The sequence below is a fragment of the Benincasa hispida genome, chromosome 6, assembly GCF_009727055.1.
Source record: "Benincasa hispida cultivar B227 chromosome 6, ASM972705v1, whole genome shotgun sequence".
NCBI lineage: Eukaryota > Viridiplantae > Streptophyta > Magnoliopsida > Cucurbitales > Cucurbitaceae > Benincasa > Benincasa hispida.
The window spans coordinates 27,343,185-27,364,876 of NC_052354.1; the positions used below are offsets into that span (position 1 = coordinate 27,343,185).

The 21,692-nt window shown below is 30.8% G+C and overlaps 1 pseudogene; it reads left to right on the top strand.

Moving 5' to 3' along the window:
- The first annotated feature begins 14,627 nt into the window (after window positions 1–14,627).
- Window positions 14,628–21,280, top strand: LOC120079182 (annotated as a pseudogene).
- The last annotated feature ends 412 nt before the right edge of the window (window positions 21,281–21,692 follow it).

Genomic DNA, 21,692 nt, shown 5'->3' on the forward strand with positions numbered 1-21,692 from the left:
ATCTTGTAGTTTAACTCTGAAATTAATTAAAATAAATATACACTAAGTAATACAAACTAAAAATTAAGTAAAAAAAAAAAAAAAAAGTTAACAGTACTTTTTCAATAGAATGTTGTCAAGATTTGATAGTGAAATTAATGATGAAAAGAAATTACTGATTTTTTATTCTTTTAAATTTTTATTGAGGCAACATATAGAAAACTTAAAAGGTTGTTTTTTCAGGAAACCTAAATTCCTTTATTATTATTATTATTACTTTTTAAGAAAACTTAAAAGTCTTTTTTAATAGTAAATTCCTTTTTTAGGCAAGTGCATTAAGTAAAATAAATTACAAATTAAAACTACAAAAATAGGATTTGAACTGTCGAGCATCAATATGTGCTCCCTTCCACTACACCACTCACTATTCCAAAAAGATAATGGTTTATATTAATATTTCGATATATTTTTAATGGGTTGGAATACATGTCAATAAATTTTCAAATTTATATAATTAAAAGCTTTCCACTACCCTATGATAATCCTAAAAATAGAACTTTTTAAGACCAAACCTGACCACTCCCCACGATAATTACAAAATAATTCAAAAGTTCTTCATCTTCTCATTATCAAGCCACTCCATCGATATTTAAAAATTTTAGAAAAATTCATAATCCGAGAATGAGATAATCTATTAGAGATGTTCTAGCCATTCTTTTAAAGAAAATATTTAATGTACATTTCTGATAGTACTTTTGAGGCTAATTTAAACAAAGTTAAAATAAAAAAAAAGGATTATTCCACATTTAAAAATAGCCAAACTTGGTTAAAAAAAAGTTGTATTATTATTTTTCATGTTTAAAATGAAATTATAATGATACAAATAATTTAGAAATCATATGATTTATTTAGGATTAAAAAAAATAGAATATAAATATAAAAAGTCAGATTTATGAAAATTCATATTAATGTTTGAAGATAAGAGATTCTTTAGATATAAATTTAGAGAATTTTCAAATTATGAAATGAAATTTATACCAAATATCTACATGGAAAGAAAAGTTAGTTCACGCTAAATATGATCTAAAAGAAGATAGATAGAGCATGAATTATAAATTTGATAAATTAATTATAGTATAATTAATGAAGTTATTAGATTAATTATAGTATAATTAAAGAAGTTAAGGCCAGTTTAGGATTAACAAAAAAAAATGAATTCATGTGTATCACAAGCATTTTGCTATAATCCTTAAAAGTTCCTTATTTTGCTATATTTCTAAAAGAATGTATAACTTGTGTACATGACCTAATTTCAAGGATTAAATTGATACAATCCCAAGTTTATAATTTTACATGTGAACTTGACTTACTCTATAAAAGACATGGAAGTAAGCGAAAATAATGTGAAAAAAATTTTTCTTTTGAAAAAGAAACATAGCTTCATGTTAACATTTTTTTTTCCGTCAACATCAAACTAGTGAAACTCATTTTTGTATTTTAATCTCCCAAAATCCAAATCTAATTAAACATTGAAAGCTCACTATTTATTTATGCTTTGTTATGGTGAATTTGGTTAAAATTTTTAAAAAAAAAAACTTGAAAAAAAATTGTAATTAAAAAAATAAAGTGGTATCTTAGATTTGCTCTTGTTTTTAAAAAAATATTTTTTAAAGCAAATTAGAGACTAAACACATTAAAAATATGTAAGTTTCAAAATGTTTGCTTATAGGTTCAAAATCAAAATAGAATTCAAATATAGTTTAAAAATAAACTATCAAATCAAAGTTTTATTTATTTATCTATTCATGCCAAATGAACTAGACTCGATTTGGTTTTTTTTATTCAATGGATTGATAAATCTCGATATTGATTTTGTAGGGAATAAAAAGTGATTATATGAAAGATTTTAAAATTTAACATTTTTTTCAAATTGATTCTATATTAGTTAAAACAAAATCTCTTTTTCAAGTAAGTTGATTTGTCAAATTAAGATAAGTAACAACGTCTGAAATTGGGTTCTTTCGATATTTGGTGCTTTGTCAAACAAACTTTTAAACGGGGTTTCTTCCCAAAATAGGACCAAATATATATAAATGTTAAAAACTTTTAATATTTACAAATTTGTCTGCCATAATGATTAATTTTTATATAATATGTCAATTACGAAAATAACCTTCCAATATTGTCATCTATATTATTGTAAAAAATAATTTAAAAAATTAAAAAGGAAAAAAATAAACTTTTCCATTATCTTGCAGATTTGAAATGAGAAAAAAAAATCTTCATTTTTCAAGATCTAAGTATGATTTTATAAACCGATACTAAAAGAGAAAAAAAAAAAACTTCCTTTCCATATCAATTACATAAACCATTTTTTTTTAAGTATAATTGGATAGAGGAATTCGAACCACGTACCTCGTAGTTATTACATACTTGGATGTCAATTGAGTTATGCTTGATTTAGCTCATAAACTAAATTTGTACAAATTGCCAATTTCGAAAACAAATACATAATATAATTATGGTTAAAAATCATTTTTAGCCCCTAAACTTTCATAAAAGTAACCATTTAATCTCTGAAATTTGGTTTGTATCAATTTAGTCTCTAAACTTTCGATTTTGTAACAATTTAGTCATCAAACTTTTCTATGTAATAATTTAGTAAGCTAATAAAATAATAAGAGACTCAATATTAAAATAAAAAATCTACATCACAAAATAATAAAAATAGACATATAATTTTGATAAATTTGTTTTCATTAGAGACTAAGTTGTTATGAATTTAAAAATACATGAATTAGATTGTTACATACTAAAGTTCAGGAACGAAATTGTTACAAAAATAAAAGTACGGGACTAAATCATTACAAACTAAAGTGCAGGGATTAAATTATTACTTACATGAAAGTTTAGAGACCGAAAATGTTTTTAGCCTAAAATTATTCCAAGATTTCAATTAACAATAAAATATTCATACTAATTAATTTTTCGTAATAAGGGCGTATTTGGGTAAGCTCAAAATTAGGAAAAAATGATAAAAATAAAAAACAATGTTGCTTGAGAATTTTTTTAAAATATACTCTTAATTGTATTTGGCTGATGCGGGAAATTTGGACAGCTGACCCGTTTTAGAGACCAAAAATGTTAAATAATAGTTTTTTTTTAGAAAAAATGTCAAATGACCTTCTGTTGATGTCATGATTGAGTGAAGTTATGAATCAACCTACAGGGCATCAACTATTCAGTTCTGCCGATGATGCTTGCGACTTCTTCTCCAATCAACTTTGACAAACCTAAGTTGATAAAGTGAGACCGAGAGAGAGCAAGATTGAGAGAAAGCAAGATCGAGAGAGAGCGAGACTATAAGATTATGAGCCAATTCTATGGGGATTTGAGTAGAGACGGTAAATTAAGTCAGTTTCATGGGCGTTTAAGTAGCAAGTTGAATGGTAAAGGAATTTATGTAAATTAAGTCAATAGAGACGGTGAGATCTTGAACGAAACTGTGACATTAACATTGAGCCAATTCAGACTGTGAAATTTCTAAAGAAGTCATAGAAAGAGAGAGCGAAAGATATAGCTACAACCACAGAGAGCAAGAGCGAGAGCGAGACCAAGAGAGAGGGATATTTTTTCGCGTGCACGCTGGTATATTTTGGTAATTTCATCTGAATTTGACATAACAAAGGTTCATTGGACATTTTTTTTAAGCCATTTGACATTTTTATCTAATTTTTGGGTCATTCATATAATAACTCTTTGCAATTTAGTCTACATAGCCTCGGTATAAGAGCAATGCAAGTGGAAACGTTGGATTGCTTCTCATTAGCCAATCATACTCACAAGTAAAATCTAAAAAAAAAAAAATGAGAACTAAGAAAATCCTTTTGTTGAAAATTAATAGTAAACAATAATATCTTTTTACTTAACTAATCAATAAATACGTGCCACGCGAAATCCTGAGGTTCTAATTATTTTTTCAAAATAGTGACTTTTTAGTATATAATAAATATATAAAACCATCAATTTTAAAAGTTAGATGATGCAGTCATTTTTATTTTAATATTAATTATATATTATCATCTTCTTCCCAAAAAAAAAGAATTATATCTAATACATAGAAAGAAAAAATGTTCTAGTAATAAAATTATTGATATAATATGTTAATATTTCAGTATTGTAATATATATAATGCAATAATTTTTATTCAAATGTTATTATATATATACTATGAAGTCAGACGAAAGGTTGTATTTTTTTATTCTATTAGTTACTATTTTGATTTAATTAAATCCTTTATATTTTGTATTTTCTCTAAAATTTGGATCTCAAAGAATTGTTTTTTTTAATAATGTAAATGCAAGTATTTATTTTATTTTTCTTTTAAACATGAATCTCACATATTGAAAAAATCAATGCACCAATTCAATCCGTATCTCAAAGAGTTGCATCCTGTCAACATCAATTGCACTAATTTAACTCAAGACTTTGTTTTTTAATATATAAATTTATTTTGTAAACTAAAAATTGAAAAAGTCACCACCATGGTCCTTCAAACAGACACCTACACTCAAAACTCGATAAAGGGTAATATGGAAATTTATAAAAAAAATCTAAGGACAAAAGTAACATGTAAAACTTATCCCTAAATAGTCCTTTTTAATATGGTAGAGATCTATTTAATAATAAAAAAAAATCCTACCAAAATTCAGGAAGAATAATAGAGATTTAAAATGTTAATAATAATTACTGGTAAATGAAAAAATTTTAAATGATAAAAAACTGAAGAAAGAAGAAATATGAGAAATTCCATATGAAATTGAAAGATTTAGAGGAATAACAAACTTTACCGGCAATATTTTACAAATATCTTAAAGTAACTAGATTTCTACATATCTCTTTTTAACAATTTAAATCTTGTTATACATTCTTTCATATTAAGATTTTGTATTATTCTATAGTTAATATATTTAAAAAATTAAAATCGTATCTAATATCAATTAGAGATTTCATTGTTTGAATAACCATGAATTATACTATATATCATAATAATTATGAGTTTTAATTTAATGGTTTTTTATTTTATTTATTTAACTAATATGGTATATATCCTTAAAATTAAGAAAAATGTTATATATACTAATTACATTTTGAGATTATTTCCTTTTATGGTAAGAATCTCTTTTTTTTTTCTTGCGTCTGCTGTAGATTCTTCCTTATATTATATTATAAATATTTAGGTCCATCGTTCAATAATTTTTATTTCGAATATGTATGTAGAATATTATCTCAAATATATATAAGTTTATTTTTTATGCATTTAGAAGAAATACAGATTTAAGGTTATTATGTAATATATACTATATATTTTAATTTTAGTCTCGTTTCTATTAGATATATATTACATATACTTTGTCATACACACATGTAAATTTAGTTATTCTGCAATTATATACTTTTTCCTTTTCTTTTAATACAAATTTTGGAGTTTGATTTAAAATTTAGAACTGACAAATTTGGTAGACTACGTTTAATGTTGAATTTTAGTTACAAATCTTCATTTTTGTTTTTTTTTTTTTATATATATACGAGGTTTATTTTAAAATATATACAAGGTTATTACAAATGCATTTAAAACAAATACTAATATATACTTCATATTTTAATTTTAGTCTAGTTTCTTTTGAGATATATATTCCACGTAATTTATATATACATGTATATTTAGTTTTCTTACAAATATATACTTCATATTATATAAAAAAGTGCTAACTAAGGGGAAAACGCATGCATCGATCCCGCAGCGGAAGCGATAGAATCATGTTCATTGATTTCTTTAAAGATTAAAAATACAAATCATAAAGGAGGTTAAGCATCATATTAACCGATACGTAAATGCGGCAAAAACTTCTCTTAAATCGATGTCTTTCTACTTGAAATCTTCTTCTTCCATGAGATCTATGTCGTTATAACTATGGTAAGGATCTAGTTTGTAGGAATCTCCTTTGAAAGAAGTGAAGGATTTTAAGAAAAGAGAGTTTTAGAAAACTCTTGTCTAAGTTGAGAGAAGTTTTCTGAGAATCTCTAAGAGTGGTTATACAGATTATTGTTGTGTTGTATCCATGGGGCTCCATAAGACCCTTTATATAGGACTCAACTAGGTCACTTATGATCTTATTAGAATATTTGTTATTTAATTATAATGATCTATTTTAATATCTCATAGTAAAATTATAATCATAATTATCCATTTTTATATTTCATATTAAAATGACATAATATTTGAATCTTATCCAAATATATTAATTGTCTCATTATCTTTTTAATTTGAATTTGATCCAAATTAATTAATTAATTATTTATTTGAATCACATTTTCAAATAACTTAAAGTCTCCATATTATATAGCTATAATTTGAATCTCATTTAAATAAACTTTTTAATAATTTAATTAATTGTATCTCATTAATATATTTTTCTTCCTAAATATTTTCCTTTGAAAGGATTTTAGGGAAGGAGAGTTTTAGAGAACTTTTCTCTAAGTTGGGAGAAGTTTTATGTAGAGATGTCCACACACATATAAATTAGTTATTTGAATCTCATTGAAATAACTTAAGTCTCCATATTATATAGTTGTAATTAATGAATGCCATTCAAATAAACTTTATAGTTAATATATTTTCCTTCATAAATTTGAATGTTTCAAATTTTATTTAATTACATTTAATTCTTGTTAGTCCGTGAGCTAGTAAGTGACATTATGGACCTACAGATAAAATTCAATGATCCAAAATTAATCAACCAAATCTTTAATTAATTAATGTCCATTCATTAACTATAGCGAAAGCCACTATAGACCATTGGTTGTACTTTTATACATTGCAGGACAAGTTGCATCTATGGATCTAATCATTATAAGCAAGTTCATCCTTCACGAGTTGTTCATAAATACAGTTGGATCAAAAGTCCATTTTACCTCTATAATTATCTCTTTTTCTTAAGTACCACCAATCCTCCAATGAACAATTTGTTTATGGTCAACCCATAAACTAAGTAGTTCTTGAGCCAGTGAGAGGGTAAGGTCCCTAATTTGAGGCCTGAAGTTAGCATTTAAGAGAACTACTCATCTATTTACCCTATATGGGAAGGAGTGAATTGTTATCTTGTGAAATTATGTTCTTAGCGCCCTATTTGATCAATTCTTCAAAATGGTAGGCATAGTGAATCAACGACTCGGACCACTTTCACCCATGAAAATCAAAGATCGAGTCCTCACAGATAGGAGTTCATAACTCACTCAAAATTAAGATCAAGTCACATATGATTATCATATGAAATATTAATCTCTTTAATTAATAGATTTACAAAGAGAGATAAATTATTTTATGGTTCGATCTTATACAAATTCTTTGTAGGGGATGACCCCCCACATGTCTCCATATGAATGGTTTGAATCAAACTGTTTGTGACCATTGTAAAGTGGACTGTATCCATAGTGTCACTAGGATAAGACACCCACTTTAACCATATACTATAGACTGTTTAGGCTATTAATTGAACATGATTTACCTGTATGTCAACTACATACTGTTGAAGATTACATATAATAACTTTGAATTTTTACAACAATGGATAATTTAATATTGCATATTAATAACTAGAATAAATAATTTTTTAAAGAACTAATTAACTACAAGGCTTTAGAGCACAAAATTCAATACTAACATGATAAATTAGGACTTTAATGTGCGAGTGGTTGGAAGCATCAATGATCTTCGGCTTAGAAGCAACATCACTTACATCTATGAAATCATGCTTTATGCAGATCTATTATCCATCCGATTAGGTTTGATTTTTATGTAATAATGTAACCGATTAGGCCATTCATGAACAATGGTGGATTTAAGACATTCTTGTAATTTTACATATTTAATTAGGTTATTAATGTTGAAAGACCTAACTTTTTTTAATAATAAACAAGAGGTTGAGGGATCGGGAGGTGTACCAATGCATCTCAATTAGGTTGACACAAATATATTATGTAGGACAAAATTAATGGCACTAGGAGTAGATTTACTATAGGCTCGAGGGGCTCGAGTCCCTGTATAACTATAAAGCATATTTATATTAGTATAAAACAAAGTCATTTTAGTTATAAAAATTCGTATTTGGTGTAGCATTAGATAATTGCTCTAACCCCTTGTGAACCCTGAACCCTAATTTCTCTACTTGAGTATGTTCCCTACTGAGACCAGTGTGATGACTAGGTTGATGTGGAAACTAATGTGTAATGGTAGAGAAAAAGGTGGAAAATTAGAAGAACAGTGTGAATTTGAAAACTTGACTCTTGGAAAAAGCTTGGAAAATTAGCTAAGTATAACCCATGCGCTGGAAGCAAGAAATTCGATTAAGTGTTATCCTTGCGTTGGCCTTGATCATTTAGAGGTTATTTGGGGCGTTGAAGGAAGCCAAAGTATGGCCAAGAACAACACATGCGGTAGCCAAATGTGTTAAGAGGTTAGAACAACGCATGCGGCAACCTCAAGTTGCGCATCCAAGGGCACTGGACGTTGGACACGATGGATGCGATGGTAAGTAGTCGAAGGCATGCAGCCGATGCGGTGATGCAAGGACATGCGGTGATGCGAAGACATACAGTGCAAGGGCATGCAGTGAAGGCATGCAATAACACGGTGCGAGGCATACGTCGATGGAGGCATGTGGTGATGGACGCGGCAGTGATATGTGATGGTATGCAGCGATGGATGCGATGGACGCTATGGATGCGACAGTGCAATGCTATACGTTGGTGATGTGCTATGCATTGGTAATGTACTATGCATTGGACATGTGCTATGTGTTGGACATCCAAGGGCTTGTGGGCGCATAAGACAAGTTAGTAGTATGCGTTGAAAGAGTGTTGGTCATTATCCTAGTTGAGCGCATAGAGCAAAGGTAAGCCATGCGAAGAAGAAGGATATGCTGCCAAAGATGATCTTTGCAAGCATCTAGCATTTGTGACTAAGTTGCGTCGATTAGATGCACAAGGTAAGAGTGAATGGACGCATGCGTCGGTTGATGGTGTCCGGACATAGGTAGGTTGCGGCAGTTGGATGAGCGCATGTGTGGTTAGATGACCGCATATGAGATTTGATAGACGTATATAAGGTCGTCATCCTAACATGTGGCTTGTTGGGAATAAATCTTAAGTCTTAAGAAAATGAGGTGGTTGCAAAAGAGGGCATGCAATTTAAGCATCTTGTGTTGGCAAAGGAAGAAGAAGACACCTTAGATTGCGGTGATTGAAGGTTGTGTTGATGGTGTGAGGTCTGACACTTGGACATGCGGCCAAGTAGGAGGTGTCGACCTTGGAGAGTTTTTGGACGCATATAAATAGGGCCAAAGACTTCTTTTGTCACACCCCCTCCCTAGCCTTAGCCTCCCCAAGACCCGGAAGGGAGCGTGAGGGTACACTGGTAGTATTCTAAGACAATATTTCATTTAATGTTTCCCCCTTATCTATTAAAGATTTCAACATGTTTACAATACCCTATCTAACTTTCATACACATAGCTTAATTTCCTATATTCTTTATTACATGATCCGAGTCGTGCCCTGAGAATTTACCAAATCCTGGTATGTTGGTGCTTAATAGACTCCTTCCTGAACGGTCCGCTTTGCTACTTGGGGGAGGGGGGAGGGGGGAAGGGTATAAGAAAACATTTGGAAGAGTGAGTGGTTCTTTTAGAATAATAATCACTTTGCAAAACATATTTTTGGGAAATCAATCACATAATCACAATTCCAGTATAATTTATGCAGGATCATGTGTACATTCATTCAATTATCAATTTCCAGTTCCATGCTATACGTGGCATGCTCATATCATGGACACATTATCAATCACAACAACTTTTTATGGAAACTTTCCTATAACTCATTTCTCCCGCCAATGTGCACATCGATAACTCTTTTCCTGCTAGTCATGCTTAGGTACTTGACTATATTTCCTGTCTGTCGTCACCGACTATTATTTCCCGCCACTGAGGCCGACTATATTTTCCAACCAAGCACTTTTTATTAAGCATACTAACTTATGTAATCTGGGTATAATCTCAGTTTCCATAGCAATTTCACAAACAATATCATGGCAACAACATAACATCATAAGCATGCATTTGGCACTTACATATGCATTTATCCACATATCAACGCATAAAACTAAGTAAACACTCACCGTTAGCAAGTTTTTCCACTAAAATCACCTTGAGAATAACCTTCCTGAGAATTCCTCCATATCAATGGAAATTCCTCAATTAATATTTATTATATCAATAAATAATGTCAAACTAGCCAAAATATCATTATAGAATGAAAATACCAGCTTACCTTACTCAATTTTAGGAAAAATCTCAAAATTAACCTCTTTAGAGGTTATTTGGACCATGGTAGGCAGCTGAGCGTGGCAGTAGGCAGGGTGGGCGTGTTGTGCCGCACAGGGGACTGGCATGTTTGGGCGTGCGTTGGGCGTGATGCATCGTACTAGGGAGGCAGTTGCACTGGGCTGGCGCGCGGGATGCGTCGAGCGAGGCGCGCGCGACGGAAGGACGCAGCGCTGCGTGCGCACAAAGTGTGGGTTGGCTGTGCGTCCGGCTAATTTAATGCCTCACTACCGCAACCTTGTTTCTTTTGATCTCAATTAACTTGGCAGCCTAATAACTCAAACGTCACTCTCTAAGTATGCTCTCAACACACAATTTAAGTGATGTATGAATAAATTCCTCCTGCCCAACCCTCTATTTATAGCCATTTCAAACTTACCCCATGGTGACAACTCAACTCCCATTTGTCTCACTTTGAAGCTGCCAACACTCAGCCTACCCAGCCTGCTTTAAGTTGTTCTCATTTTAGCTTACCAGCCAAAATCTCATTTTTTGCATGAAATCTCCTTCACCCACCTCCTGCTTGAGGTGATAAGACTTCAATTGCATGAAATCTCCTTTGTCCACCTCCTACTAGAATTTTGTGTGATCCTTCTTTTGCCACCTAAATCACTTAAATACTTCACATATTTCTCTATTTAAATTGTTTAAGACTTATGCTCGTATACTATTGGCATCCTCCCTTGAAGTTCTCCATTAATTAGCCTTACCTTTTATTCTTAACGCATATCTATTCACCTTTCCTTCATCAAAGTCCCACTTAGCCAGCACATGAGTTGGCCATCACCAACGCATAGGGTGCCCGCTCACCCTCGACGCATGACTTGCTAGGTGTGCTTGCTCAACCTACTAAGCATGGATGCATGGTGCTGACCATCGATGCATGGTGTGTTGCCTAGAAGCTTGCGCGCTTGGCCGCATAGGCACTTTCGGCCGCGTGGGCGTGTCTCGCCACATGGGCGTGCGCTTGGCATAGCGCATCAACGTATAGGATGGCTTGCCCGCTTTCCCGTTTGACGCATAGGCAGGGTGCTCGGCATACACCATCTATGCATAGCTGTGCACTTGGCATACACCATCGACGCATGGCTGCGCACTCGACATACACCATCGACACATGGCCTGCGCACTCGGCATATACCATCGACGCATGGCCTGCGCGCTCGGCATACACCATCGACGCATGGGCTGCGCGCTTTAATGCAAGGCCTGTGCGCTTGCACTTGACGCATGGATGCGTGCTTGGCGTATGGCCTGTGCGTTTGGCTTCAATGCATAACCTGCGCGCCTAGCATGCTCACTCGATGCATGCTTCATGCCCTGTCCGCATGGCTCATGTATGCCTTTGCGTTGGTTGTAGCAACCCTTAGCCATTTTTCAAGTTTTCTTGCTTCCATCTTCCATGCCTTCTTGCGTCCAACATGTTTTAACCCCTTCATAGGCGTTTAGATTTTTAGTCACCTTTTTGATGTTTTTCTCCCTTTGCCCCACTATCTTTACTTAGGATTTTTCTATTTAACCTCCCACTTTAGGTTTAGTGTTAGGATCTTACATCTTTTCAGATCACAAGAAGTTTATTGACAAACTATTTATGTGTGTTTAAATACACCCATCATGCGTTAGTATCTTTAAAGACATGTTTTCTATGCGGTATACTTTACCTGGTTTAAAGAGAAAGTCATTTTATGACTAGGTTTACTTGAAACACGATACCAAAGGACATTTGAGAAGGTATCGACCAACTTGACACCGAAGGATATTTGAGAAGGTATACGAACAGCTTGATACTGAAGGACAAGTTTAGAGAAGGTATCTGAGCAGAAGTACCTAAGGTATGATGGTACTTGGTATGGTCACGTGCACGTAGGTAGTTAAAGTCAGAGATTGAGCAAAAGGATTCTCTCTTGACTAGCAGTTGGTGTTGGGATTTAACTGCAGCAGGGTTATTCTCAACTAAGAAACAGTGTTAAATATTTTTTGATAAAAAAACAGCTTTATATGTTTTATGCTTGGAAAATGTTTATACTGTAGTACAAGGTTACTGTAGAAGTTTATATTTCAATTTAATCTCTTTATTGAGACTTTTGTATGAGAATCAGTTATCTTTCTTAAGTCACTCACTAGGCTAGCAAGCTCACCCCATTTTCAAATGTTTTCCTTTTCCCCAGGTAGCAGTCAAATCCTCAGGAGATAGCTCTGCATCCGCTCTGCCACTAAAGGACAAAGATATTGTAACCCGTTTGATAGATGGTTACTATAAATATTGTGCACATGTTATCGTTGTTCATATAGGGACTAAAGTTTTGGGCATTGGGACTTGCGAAACTAGTACTGTAATTACTCTAAATATGTTGTGTTTTTGAATTAATAAATTTTTGGCCTAAAAGGCATCCGCTGTATATGAGTTATATGTTGGTATCAGAGTTATTCCGCAAGAGTTATTAGACAGTAAGTGTCAACAAAAGGGTTGATAACTGCTGCAGTCATGTCCTTTCCTAGGCTCAGAGGGTAGTCTGGGACGAGGTGTGGCACCCCTTCCCCCACAATACCTGAAGTAAATTTAGAAAAAAGTATGTGTTGGACAAAAAATTAATTTTTAGAATTAAATAACAAGTAAATCTTAAATTTTAACACTTATATTTATTTGATTTATGAACTTTAAAAAGTGTAAACTTAAACTTTTAATTTTGCGTGTATTAAGTCTTGAACTTTCAATTTTGTGTCAGATAAATTTATGAATTTTAGTTAGAAGAAATGTTGATATACTACTAATACACTAATGATATACTTGAAACTAGTGTTTTTATACCGCATTGATACAATACTAATAAACTAATTCATACATTTAAATGAAATTTGAATAAACAACTATAACTGCTAATGCACTAATAATAAACATACTTGAAATTGAATTTTGAATAAGTATTGGTATACCTACTAATACACCAATACAATACTGAAAATGGATTTAGATTATGAGTGATATACTATTGATACACTAAAAATATATATCAAATGAAATTTTAGTGACCACTTATATACTAATATCTATATTACAGTTAAAATTTAATATGAATGATTGTTGATAAACTACTAACATACTAAATACTTAATATTGCATTTTGAGCTCATTATTATGTACTACTTTAGATATACTGATTATCTACTTACAATTCATTTTGAATTAGTAGTAATATACAATTGAAATGTCAATGCTATACTTTAAGTATCATTTCAAATAATATACTTCATATTTGATATATTAAGAATATCATTGATACATTTTTGTCTCTCTAATCAAGTATATCAATTAATTAATATACAAAATATGAAATATTTGTTATACAATTGATATACAAATTAAATATAACATGTATACCATTACAATCATATAAAATTTTAAAAAATAAAATAGATTAACCAATATAATTTATATTTTGTGTATCATTAGACAGAATTAATACATTTAGTATATACCATCAACACCAAAATTAAATTGATGGAATGAAAATAACTCTAGATTAAAACGAAACAAAAATAAAAATAATATTTACCATAATCGAATAAAAATGTGGACAATAATACAATTAAAATTGTGATATATTAGTTGTATAAATGATATTCTTTAAATAAAATTTATCAATTGATGGATATACCAAATATAAAGTATAACAACTAATTAATGTACCAAAATGTAAAGTATATCAGATATACCTATGATACACAAATGAGATAAAATCATAATAATAAAAAAAATCGGGAATCAAGTTTACAGTTTTAGAAAATCATTGCTATATTTAAAATACTTTTATATTCTTCGCTACCATTGTAATTTTCCTGAAAAAAGTGTAATAAATTTTATTTCAATTAAAACAACAAGCAACAAGAAAAAAGTAGCAAACATATTTGTTTTTTTTCATTATTATTTTTCTTTTTTGAAAAGTAAGATACTAAATAGTTATCAAATCCATTTTTGTTTCTAGTTTTTTAGGAAAGATAAATAAGATACAAGAAACAAAAGATAAGAAATGAAAACATTATTGAATGGACGTAGAGGCATGAAACTCATTCAAACAATAACTATTATGAAGCATAACATTAAATAATTCTTCCTATAAAAGGCCCTTATTCTTCATTTATTCTTCACTTTCTCAAAATACATCCTAAAGATATCAAAGATTTGCACTGATTTCCACTGATGATCACAAGAAGCATTACTATGTCTTCCTCTCTAATTTTTAAGCTTTTCTTCAGTACTATACTCGCTTCGAGCTTCGAATCCGACGATGATGGAAAAAAAGTATAAAGCATTCAAAGTTCTGGACAACTATAATTATGAAATATGTTGGCTTTTCTGTTTTACATGTTTTTTGTTTTGTCTATTTTATTAAAACCTTTGCAGATTTATATTGTCTACATGGGGAAGAAGCTAGAGGACCCTGATTCTGCTCGTTTACATCATAGGGCAATGTTGGAACAAGTTGTTGGCAGGTTCATATTCATGCAAACATGTAGCTTTTTCTGTTGTAGTTTATTTTTTTATTTTTATTTTTATTTTTATTTTTTTAAATTTTGTGTTTTATGCCTAAAAACACGACCCTAAAAAAATCATTATACAAACATGATTTTATGTCGGATTAAGAGACGAACATTGAACAAAATAGATCTACGATAGAAATGTAACATAACTAGGATCAAAATGACTAGTTTCTTAAACATCTAAGGATATCAATGTACCTTTTAAAAGTTCAAAAATAAAAATAGACTCAAATTATTTTGTAAATTTAAGGACAAATAAATCGTACAAACTTGAAACTTTTGACTAAACTAAGATTTAAACTCTATAATAATCTAGAGAGATGGTTTTGTGCCTAAAAAACACCACCCTTTGAAGCTGCATATTTTTCTCACAAGAGTTACAATTTTATACAATTATTTTTTTTAATAAAAATTATTAAGTAGTACCCTGATGAAAGTTTATTGATGATCTTGTATGTTTGTTATCTAAGGACTTTTGCTCCAGAATCTGTACTTTATAGTTACAAGAGAAGTTTCAATGGATTTGTAGTGAACGAAGAAGACGCTGAAAAGATTGTCAGTACATAATTCCTATTCAACATCATCTTATTATTTTAAGATTTAGTCTGGGAAGATTTTTTAAAAACTAGTGGAAATACACTTTTAGTCCCTAAAATTTTATTAAAATTTCATTTCTATCTATAAGTTTTCAAATAAATCAATAGTTTTACCGTATAGATTTGCTTTTGAATCACCATTGGCCAGTCCATCAGGTTTGCAGAGTACATTCTAATAGAAACCGAGCATGACACTATTTTTCACCTAACAATTATTTTAAGTAATTTAAAATTATTTCTTTATTTAGTTTTTTTTTTTTTTAAGAAATTAAGACATAATTTGAGATATGTTTTACAGGTATGGAGGGTGTGGTGTCAGTGTTTTTAAATGAAATGAACGTACTTCATACAACAAGATCATGAGTAGGACAAACTTGTCTCCACTTTTTCCTTTTTCTTTCCTCCAATATCGGTGCAAATTAAAGATGATCAAAATCATTGGTGCTATGTTAGAAAAATTATTGGAGGTCGAGCATATCACATTAGCCGTCCCCTTCGCCCTGCTGATGTGAATACTCCATGAGACACAGACGGCCATGGGACGCACACTGCGTCGACGGCGGCTGGCGGTCTAGTTAGCCAGGCAAATTTGTACGGTCTTGGACTCGGCACAGCGAGAGGAGGTGTTCCCTTAGCGCGCATCGCGGTATACAAGATATGTTGGAAGGATGGGTGCTCTGATGCCGACATTCTTGCAGCATATGATGATGCCATTGCCGATGGAGTCGATATTATTTCGCTTTCAGTGGGTGCGAGGAAACCACGATAGTATTTCAATGATCCCATTGCCATTGGATCTTTCCACGCAATAGAAAAAGGAATATTAACATCCAATTCTGCTGGAAATGAAGGTCCCAGCTTCTTCACCACCACAAGCTTGTCTCCATGGCTACTGTCTGTTGCTGCAAGAACCATAGATAGAAAGTTTGTCACACAAGTGCAAATTGGTAACAGACAAAGCTTTCAGGTGATCATATTATTAATTCTCTTTTCCCCATACATTTTCATAGTCTTAAATGCTAATTCAATGAATTTGCTACAATCTGTTGTATCGTATAATTTCTCCTAACCTCAGTGGGTTAGAAACATTGTTTGGGCATGAGCTGACCCAACTTAGTAGATTAAAGTTTGAGTTAGCTTGAATTGTGATTGATCAACTATTGAATACTAATTATTTGATTATTATATTTATATATATAAATTTTCTTAATTAAGGGTTATTAAAATCTAATAATTTATAATATTTTAATGAACGTTCGCAGGGAGTTTCAATTAACACATTTGATATGAATCGTCAATATCCCCTCGTTCTTGGGCGTGATATACCCAATATAGGTTTCGATAGCTCCACCTCAAGGTAATTTAATTTGTTATTTAAAAATCATATATGTGTGGAAATTGCATCAGCAAAAAAAAAAAAAAAAAAAAAACATAAAAGTGTTTGTAAGTTTAGTAATGGTTTTCTAAAATTGTAAATAAGGGGAAAAAAATTAAAACCTGATTTTCAATTTTTTTTTTTTTTTTTTATTATTTCCATCTTACCCACATTTGTATATCAATAGGTTCATATGTTGGTATATCAATCAATTGTATACTTTATATCTGGTATATCAATAAGTTGGTATACTTTATTTAAAGAATATCATTTATATAATTAATATATCATAACTTTAATTATGTTACGGTTGACGTTTGTTTATGGTAAATATTATTTTTATTTTATATTATGTATTGATATAGAGTTATTTTCATTCGATAAGTTCAATTTTGATGGTTTTATTTAAGTTTTGACGTAGTTGTGTTCTATTTTCAAAATTGATTTTGACGGTATATCTTAAATACATCAATTGATATATCAAATATAAAATATATTAGTTAATTGATTCTATTTTCGAAATTTGGATATAATTCTAGTGACATATAAGCTACATTTTATTTGATATATCAATTGTGTAAAAAATATTTCATATTTCATTAGTTGATTGATATACTTGATTTAGAGATGAAAAAAAAAAAAAAAAACCATTGTTATTGTTGATATACTAAATATGAAGTATATCATTCATAATGATAATTAATGTATAACATTAATATTTCAATTGTATATCAGTAATAATTGAAAATGGTTTTCAAGTGATATCATTAGCATAGCAGTAGTATATCATAATTTGTTAAAAAAAAAATGCAGCACTAATTATTTGGTATGATCTAAATCTATTTCAAGTATAGTATTCGTGTATCAATAGTATATCAAAACTTATTCAAAATGACTAATATATTAGTATTCATTCAAAATTCAATTTCAACCATATTAGTAATATGTTAGTACATCAGTATTATATAGGTTCCCTCAAAATTCATTTAAAGTATCATTTAATCTATCAACATTTTTATCAATACTCATTCAAGATTCAAGACTAGTTTCAAGTATAACATTAGTGTATCAAAGATATATCAATATTCCAAAATAAAATTTTAGCTATAACCTTGGTGCATTATTATTATATCAACATTAACTCAAAACTTCATATCAAGTGAAACATTAGTTATCATTAGTATACCAATGCTTTTTAAAGATATATTGTTCAAGTATATCAATATGGTATATCCAACACTAATCAAAATTCAATTTCAAGCTTAAAACTGGTGTATCATCAATAGTTTATCAAGATTCACTTAGAATGATTATCAACAAGACGAAGTGAATCATTACAAGTTGATTATAATGTACTAGAAAAATAATATAGTATAACAAATGAATAAAGATTCAAATTAAGTCCACTAATAATAACTGCATAAACACTATATATGTATATGTATGTATGTGTGTATGTGTGTATATATATTTTTGTTTTTAAAAAAACCAATCATATTAATATTTTTTCCCACTAAGTATACCCTTTTACCAAGAAAGAAAAAAAATTCCACCAATTTCTTTCTTTCTTTTTCTTATTTCCTTTTAAAAATGTTTTCAAATCTAAACCAAAACTTTAGGAAAGGAATGTGATTTTCAATTAAAAAACTAAAAATTAAGATTTCGTTGGATAATCATTTGATTTTTTTAAAAAATAATATACTTATTTTCTCATCATTAACAGTAGATTTCATCTTGAAAACAAATGACTTCTTAATTAAATTCTAAAAAATAATTACAAGATTTTCAAAAAATTATATTTTTTTTTATTATTAAAAAATTGGGACAGATTTTGAAAACATTCCGAAAAGTAGATATCACATAGCAACTAAACCTATATGTTGGAGTAGTGTGTTTATAATATTGATACTAAAGAGAAAAAATAAAATGAATATCATACGAGACCTATTATATAATCAAACGAGGTCAAAAAACGAAACTGGACATTGTTGTACTCTCTTAATTATTTATGTTGAAGTTGTAAGGTTCGAAAAAGTGATAAATTATAACATATCTAAAAATTTGAAACAGATACTGCTTGAACAACTCGGTGAATCCCTACTTGGTGAAGGGAAATATCGTTCTTTGTGAAGCGGTTTTTGGTCCTGATGAATTCTTCAAGTACTTGAATGGCGCAGCGGGTGTCCTCATGCTAGCATATACGAGAGATGATGCATCATCCTATCCCTTCCCTTCTTCCACTCTTGACCCAAATGATGTCACTGACATTTTTCATTATATTTATTCAACTCGGTACGATCCATAAGTTACTATTCTCATAGTTAATTGGTTTCTCTTAGATTACATATGGTTCCATCTCAAAATCGATTGGAAATAAGAAGAGTAACTCATGTATCTTAGAAAGTTTACAAGGTCCCTAAAGTTTTTCAATGTGAGATCATAACATGCGGCTACATGATGGTGCTTTGATACCATAATACATAACATAAGATTTTTTCTCATAATTGTCATTGACGAAGATAAAAATTAGTGTCTAATCCAAAAATGATGAACTAAAAAAAGGCACCATAACGTGTTAAGGATTCGGCATTAGAAAAATTAAGGGATCCAACAAGATAGATGAGGTGCTAGTTCTTCTCATTCCAATTGGTTATGAGATGGAACGACATTCATCTAATTAACGGTGAACCCAGAAAAAAAAAAAAACCATGTCGAGAATCCTTTATTGTAAAAGTGAAAAAACATCTCAATTAATTTTGATTAGATGGAACCTCATTTTATCTAATAGCATATATATCGGATTATTTATCAATATTGATCGGGTTTGATCCTTTTTTCTAAAAAAAATCAACTTTTGATGAATAGCTCTCCTACTGCAACCATTTTCAAGAGTACCACAATCCGCAATACATCTGCTCCTGTTGTAGTTTCCTTCTCATCTAGGGGACCTAATGCCGCAACTATAGACCTTATTAAGGTTAAATTTATTTAAACTTTGTTTTTCGATATTCTTAAGGTGTGAGTAAGATGATTAATTAACTAGTTTCATGAACTTAATCGAACAAATTGCAGCCAGATTTGAGTGGTCCAGGAGTTGAAATTCTAGCAGCATGGCCTCCAGTTGCCCCAGTGGGTGGAATTCTTAGAAATACACTTTTTAATATAATCTCAGGGACGTCAATGGCCTGCCCACATATCACTGGAATTGCAGTCTATGTTAAAACATTCAATCCTACATGGTCTCCTGCTGCCATCAAGTCTGCACTCATGACAACTGGTAATCATCACATTCATTAGATTCACCATTCTTTAATCTAATCTTGATTTTCTTTCAAATGAATGTTTGTTTGGCCTTCATGGTTTTGATACTAAATTAGATAAAATGTTATGTGTAGTAAAGTCTATCTGCGATAGACTCTTACCAGAGATATAGTCTATCACTGATAGACTCCTACCAACAATATGGTCTATCATTGATAGACTATCTAAATTTTTTCATATCATGTCATATCTACTAATACTTTGAGTCTGATTGTTATATTTGCAACTATCCTATATATATATATTCGACTTAAGGAAAGTAGCTTAAAGATGCATTATCTTTAGAGAACATGATGAGGAGATCCCACCATCTTTTTATAAGATAGATAGGATATGATGGATACTTTATCTAATAACTATTAACTTCTTAATCTACGTTATTTAAGTTTGTAGCTCAAGAATATTCTATTAAAATCCACTTAGGTAGAAAATGCAATATAAATAGATTATTTAATTTATACAACGATTTTTATAACTATTTTCCATTCACTTTGTACGGCTTCGCCCATGAATGCTAGGTTCCATCCACAAGGGGAGTTTGCATATGGCTCAGGCCATGTGAACCCACTAAAAGCAGTAAGACCTGGGTTGGTTTATGATGCAAATGAAAGCGATTATGTGAAATTCTTATGTGGTCAAGGCTACAGCACCAACATGGTTCGACGTATCACCGGAGACTACGGTGCTTGTACTTCTAGAAATATTGGTAGAGTATGGGATTTAAACTATCCTTCTTTTGGACTTTCAGTATCTCGTTCGCAGACCTTCAGTCAATACTTCACAAGAACTCTCACAAGTGTGGTATCTCAAGCATGGACATATAGAGCTATGATTTCTGCACCACAAGGCCTTGCTATCACAGTGAATCCTAATGTTCTATCATTTAATGGCATCGGAGATAAGAAATCTTTCACATTGACAATTCGAGGATCAGTAAGCCAGTCTGTAGTTTCTGCTTCTTTGGTGTGGACCAATGGTGTACATACTGTGAGAAGCCCCATAACAATCACGACTCTTAGTTTAGATTAGACTTTGAAATTAAAAAAGGGGTTAAAATGGAAAAAAAAAAAAATGAAAGTGTGGGAGAGAAGTAATTCCTTTTGCTTCCTTCACTCGTTCATTTTTGTTTGTATGTTGTCATCTAGTTAAGGTGGCGGCGGATTTTGAAATAAGTTTGTGTGTACTATCACTAATATTAATAAATAAATAAATATTCTCTTTGCTCGCAATCATTAATTGTTTAGGTAATAGGTCCTAGTTGGAATTAAGAGAAAATAGGGGAGGCTGGAGTTTTTAATGTTTTCCTTCCTTTTCTATGTATTTTCTCCATTGTACAATGGCCTCTTGTGGCATTCTTATACATGCCTTACCCTTAGGGTTTTAGGCAATGGAAAAGGAAAAGATTGGGAATAAATTTTCCTTACTAATAGTGGACAGATGT